This window comes from Typha angustifolia, chromosome 11, assembly GCF_048772165.1.
Source record: "Typha angustifolia cultivar Huaian chromosome 11, ASM4877216v1, whole genome shotgun sequence".
NCBI lineage: Eukaryota > Viridiplantae > Streptophyta > Magnoliopsida > Poales > Typhaceae > Typha > Typha angustifolia.
Genome location: NC_133249.1, coordinates 6,997,465 through 7,003,613, shown reverse-complemented (window position 1 = coordinate 7,003,613; position 6,149 = coordinate 6,997,465).

Here is a 6,149-nt window from a genome sequence, read left to right as displayed (position 1 = left end):
TGTATGTATGTATGCATGTATTACATACTGGAAATTAAAGTAGGTTCTTAATGAAAAGATTATTTAGAAGAAAGTTTAAATGGGAGCAAATAATGAAATTAAAAGAAGTTTCCATTTATTCATAGTGTAGCATTATTAGTAATAAAAAAATAAAAAGGAAACAAGCCAAGATGGATTTTTGGGTTTGAAAGTTCAATTGAGCAAAGCCGAGTTAGAGTAACTCATTCGAGTTTAGCTTAAATAGGCTCGGTGGTGAGATGATATTATATAAATACAGATAAAAATATATGTATAAATTTTATATAGCATAACGAATTAAAGCAGTTTATGTAGAATCTTTAGATGATTAGTGAAATAATAGGGTTTTGAATTAGCTTAATGGAATAATAAATTTTTAGATCGAGGCTTGTATATTTCTAAGAGACCAAAAGAGTCACAACAAAGAAAAGAAAAATGGTAGTGTGTTGCCAAGTATAGTTGGAGTTAATCCCAGGTTAAATCCACTGCCTAACGCCTCTCCTAAAGGATGGTGAAGTCCATGAAGAGGAGGAGAGGTTGATGAGCAAATATATTTCTAACTTAGACGAAGTTATGGGTGGATTACATTACGTGATATGTACGATCTTAGATTTGGTTGGACTTTGGACTTTGTATGTGGAAATGGGATGTTTATTTGAGAACAAAGATAACTATAGTTTAGTATATTAAACCTTCTTTTTCTTCTTCTCTCCAAACAATAAAGATAAAAAGCACTCGTGATTTGCATATGATAGCTTATGGATAAAAAAACTTAATCTTAAACTAATAAAAAAAAAATATGTGATATTTTTAATAGTTTATAAGGGTTATGTGTATTAAAAAAATATTCGATGTATATTAAAATAGATGTAGTTCAAGTGAATTGTCTCTAGGATTTAATTGGGCAAACAAATCTTTTACAAGAGAAGGAACGTCTTTACTTCACTCCTTGTGTGTTTATTATAATTTATATCCTATATTTTTTATTAAATTTTTTAAAAAATTTCAATAGAACATTATATGTAAATATAATAAAAATATAATACATGATGTGATATAAAAAAAAAATACTTAAGAATTAAACAACCAAATGGATATAATGAACAAAAAAAAATTCATCTGCATTACGGGACATAAAATGATATAATACATATAATGTGCATTAAGCTATTAAATCATATGATGATATTTTTATTATTTTAAAAAGATTGTTATGTGCATAATGAGGATCTAAGTGCCTTTAATATTAAATTAGTTTAATCCTTATTGTAAAGATATTTTAGTCCCAAAAGTAAACTATGATAGGTTAAATGACACCTCCTACTTAAACTAAGTTAAAATTACCATATAGAGTTGCAAAACTTAAATGTGGTAAATACCATCATCAAATTGAATATATCATTGTGATTCCTCCATTCATAGAGCAAGAGAATAACTTTTTTGTTTGATTTTTATATCAGCTCTTTGACTTTGATCCATATATTTGATATAAAAGGTCAACTGATTTTAAAAAGAACTCCTTAGTTATATATTATGAGATACTTTGATTGCCCCTCACGAATAAGATCCCCATTCCACTATTAGTGTTGCGTAGAATTAATAATTAGAAGATAAAATTATAAATAACACACTATATTTTAACTATATTATAAATAAAGCCATTTTTTATTTATAAATACAACCCTATATTTATCCAAAACTACTAAAACACACTCTTTTTGTAGATAGCTAGATGGATATAATTTAATCCGACCATAAGATTAATTTAATTTTAAAACTAAATTATTAAGCAACTAGGAAACAAAACCAAAATATGGAGTATCAAATCAATCATTCAAATACTAAAATTACATCCAAACACTAATCTCACAATCAAAGAATTCAAAACTATTATTATTTAATCTCAAAGATTATATTAGAGGAGTGAAATAAGAGTAATATATTTTAGGAATACAAAATATATCATTTAAAATAGATGAAATATTCTACTTTTCATTCCATTTCAATAGGTGTTTATCAAATTAACTCAAAGTGTTGCTCATTAGTTTTTAGCAAATAAGAGGCTATTTATAAATAAGGCTTTCTGCAAGTATACCCTCAAAAAACTTCTTTATTTATTTCTATTCCTCTCTAAAAATTATATTTACCTATATACCTTTCCGATTATTATTTCAAGTTAAATCTCAATAATTTACTAAAAAATATATAAAAAATACTCTTAATTAAGAGTAATATATGAAAGTTAGAACAAGGATATTTTTCTTTTATACTTACATTTTTAAATTTTAACTTGAAGGATTATTCATGTAATGTATATATGCAAGACCCTATGTTCCAAAAAGTATATAAATATAGAGCATTATATATAATTTAGAAAAATTATATTTTATCCTCTAGTTAGTTTTAAATTCACTTTTATCTTTATAGTTTTATCTATATCATTTTACCCTTCATGTTCTAGAATAAAATTCAATCCCTTATAACATATTTGACCAAACCACGTATCAAGTTTAAAAATTAATATTAGAGATAAATTTTTATCCTTATTAAAAACTAAAATAATATCAATCTAATTTAAAAAAAATTAAAGATGTCAAAAAAATAGATATTTATTCAATATATGTATTATACCTTTATCATTTGAAATTGAAATAGATATATTCGAAAGCTAATTTAATCATCTATAAATTTATTTGTTATTAACGAGGATCTATAAATTCGATAGTAACTTTAATCAAATATAATAAAAATAATAATAATTACAGCACAAGAATACTAAATTCTTAAGTTAAAAATACATAACAATAAAAATTGAACTAAATCACACGGAGATAGATCCAATTTTCTACGACTATATCCTCTTATAATTTTTTTTAATCAGAATTATCTTCGAAATATATATGTCAAAGTTGAAAAAAAGTTTGCCACAGTGGAAGCAATGATTGCAATTTTCCAAAAGTACATAGTAAATACCAACAATTACAACCCCACTCTACGACTTCGAACCTCCGCTTCCAACACCGATGTGACATCTTCTGGAAACTAGTGCCATGGCTTAAAAAAACACCATCAGGCAAGCTTTTATTATATGCACACCATATCGATCCTAGATTTTAATCTTTAGACTAATTGTCTAATCTACGTGTATCACCGAGGGCTAATCTCTCGTCTAACTTATAATAATTAGCTTATAAATTCATAATTTATTATAATATATATAGGTATTATTTACTTCTATTTATTTTTGATAGAAGATTTTCAGTTGCATGATTCATTATTTAAAAGATAGGGATATAGATTCTCTCTTGATAAAAACAAAAGGGCATAGAATAATCTACAAGGATTAGGTAGAGCCTAGAAGCTATATATATATTAAGATGTATCAAAAACTCACGCACCAGTTAGTTCATAAAGAAAAGAGAGAGAAAGAGGTGAAAAATAGTAGCTATATATAAGAGTAAACATCTTGTCAATATCTAATGCTAAATAAAGCACCATCTGCATGGAAATTTGGATGCCTCTTTTGCTTTTGGATTAAAAAAGGAGGCCTAATACTAGTTAGAATGTTATTTCCAAGATATTCCATAGTGCATGCATGCCATAGTGGGAACTACGATGGCATCTTTGGTGGAGGATCCTTTTACCCCACTCTACGACTTCGAACCGCCGCTTCCAACACTACGCTCGATATAAAGTACTAACATCTTTAATCTTTAAGTTGTTGAGTTTGAATTGAAAACAGTAAGTGGGCATCTTCCTTTCCTTTATATATTTCTTTTGAGGAGAAGGTGGCAACTTTGCTGCTATTTCCTGGAACTTTCGGTATTGTAGTTATTAATATAATGATGTAATAATAATGTAATTAATCTCAGTAATCACAGAGAGTGGAGAGTGATTAAGTGAAAGGTAAAAGGAAAGCTTCTTATCCAGATTCTTCCACTAGGTAGGAAAGATTACTATTAATTGTTAGTGTATTTTTTTCTTCTTTTTCCATCCCCCCTAAATGGCCAAATAAATACAGGAAGTGCCTCGAAGTTTGAAGTAGGAAGTATATAGGTAAATGCTCCTCTACCAATGTTGCCAATCTTAGAATATTATATAGGAAAATTATGTTTCAACTCAATCGTATGAAACACAGTTCAATTTAATTAAGCACTTAAGATCCGAATTAGAGTGCAACAGTTAATCTGTTATTGTTAACAGGAAAGTGAAATGATAATTAATTTTGCCTATATATATATATATTAAGTAACGGTTAAAAAGTATTTTTCATTTGACAGAAGAATACTTTTAGTATATAAATATAATTTTTTATAGGAAAAACTGGTCAATAATTGGCACATCAAATATGATGAAAAATATTACAATTGCACTTTCGTCACATAAATATGATCTTTTACAAACAAATTATGCAAGCAAGTAGTTAAGTTAAAAATTAACGATCTTTCGTGCAAATGAGCTAAATCAAATAGTGTAGATTGCCAATTTTTCCTAGAATGTTCTGTTCCTTTCTTCCTCCCACTCGGACAATACTATTTTGGGTGGCTGTGAAATGATTATTTACTGATCTAGTGGTCCATCATAACATTTCCATACCATATTTTGTGCTGATATTTGTGAACCATGTCCACAACGTTTGAATGTTCTACTATGTTATTTGCTTTGCAGACTAAGGAAGTAGCTGAATTACTAAGGAGTGTTTAGTATAGAAAGTAGAAAAAGAAAGTGTTAACTCTCTATGAAAATCTAGTACTATGTAGCATTTCTTACTCTTTCAAAACCATCTAATTTATGCGATTTTGGCTCATTCCACTTCCACCTTTAAAAGAAGAGAGTAGTATTTTCTGACCTTTTGTATATTTCATGTGATATTTAATTGTCATAATTATTAACTTTCACCGAAACACTTTACTCAAAAATTTTATTTCTTAGAACTATTAATCTTTATCCTCGCCTTCTTATTACGGTTGTGTTGAGGACCATTACTATGATGGTAAAGCTTGCCCTTTACTTCTTAAAGATCTAAGTCTTGAAGTCTTAGAAACAACCTTATGATCTCCACTTCACTTTAGAAGAAAAAATAGGGGGAAAAAAGAAATCCATCAGCTGCTACTTACTTGCCTTCCAAAAGGCAAAATTAACGTTGAGGAATCATTAAGAACAAAGAAGAACAGATGAGAACACACCCATCTCAAAGAGAGGAGAAAACTACAAGACTACTGTGGTATATTAATACCACTCATAAGTCATAAGCCGAAACTAAAAGCTATGGGAGGCATCTAGAACAAAACTTGATCCTCATTCTTGTGGTTTACATACGGTGATCAGTTGAGGAGAGAGAGGCTTTGCCATGAACGTAGGCTTCTCATCTCCTGCCATTATGACAACAATCTTGGGCTCCATGTCCAAAGGAACTATGGCAGGCTCTTCAAGCGAGAGAGGAGACATGGAGGATTCATCCGAGGAGGACTTGCGGTGGAAACAAATCATGAGCACTATGAGTGCGAAGGCAATAAGACCCATCATGGCTGCTAAGCCTCCAAAGAGATATGGAATTGGAGATCTCCAGAGTTGGAACTTCGTTGAAGTAGATAGGTTTCCAGGCCTCATGATCGATCTCTGTGGATTGGATGATGCACTGCTATGGCAAAGTCTTAAGATGTATTGGTATTTATGGACGGAAAGAGGAGGATAAAACAACCTCCTGGGGCAACATAGCTTAACGAGTTACTCTAAGAAAAAAAGAAGGGAAAATTTTCAAATAATACCCTATTTTTTGTTGATTAACATTCCATCATATAATTTTTATGTGACATCCTACTGTTACTATAACTAATTTTAAATATGCTTTATTTAACCTGAGAATAATGCTCTTGAATAAATTTAGGTTTTATAATAGTATTCTAGACGTGAGTATTTTAGAAGTAATTAAATAAAAGTTATTTTAGAAGTAATTAAATAAAAGAGAAAATAGAAGACAATGGCATTTTTGGTATTTTTAGAATATAAACTTAATATCTCTAACATATTACTCCTATTTAGATACTATTTTATTATAATTAGTTTAAGTCAACCCAGTGTTTGAAGAAAGGATGGATTGGATTATAAATAGCTCAAACACAAAGAGTTAA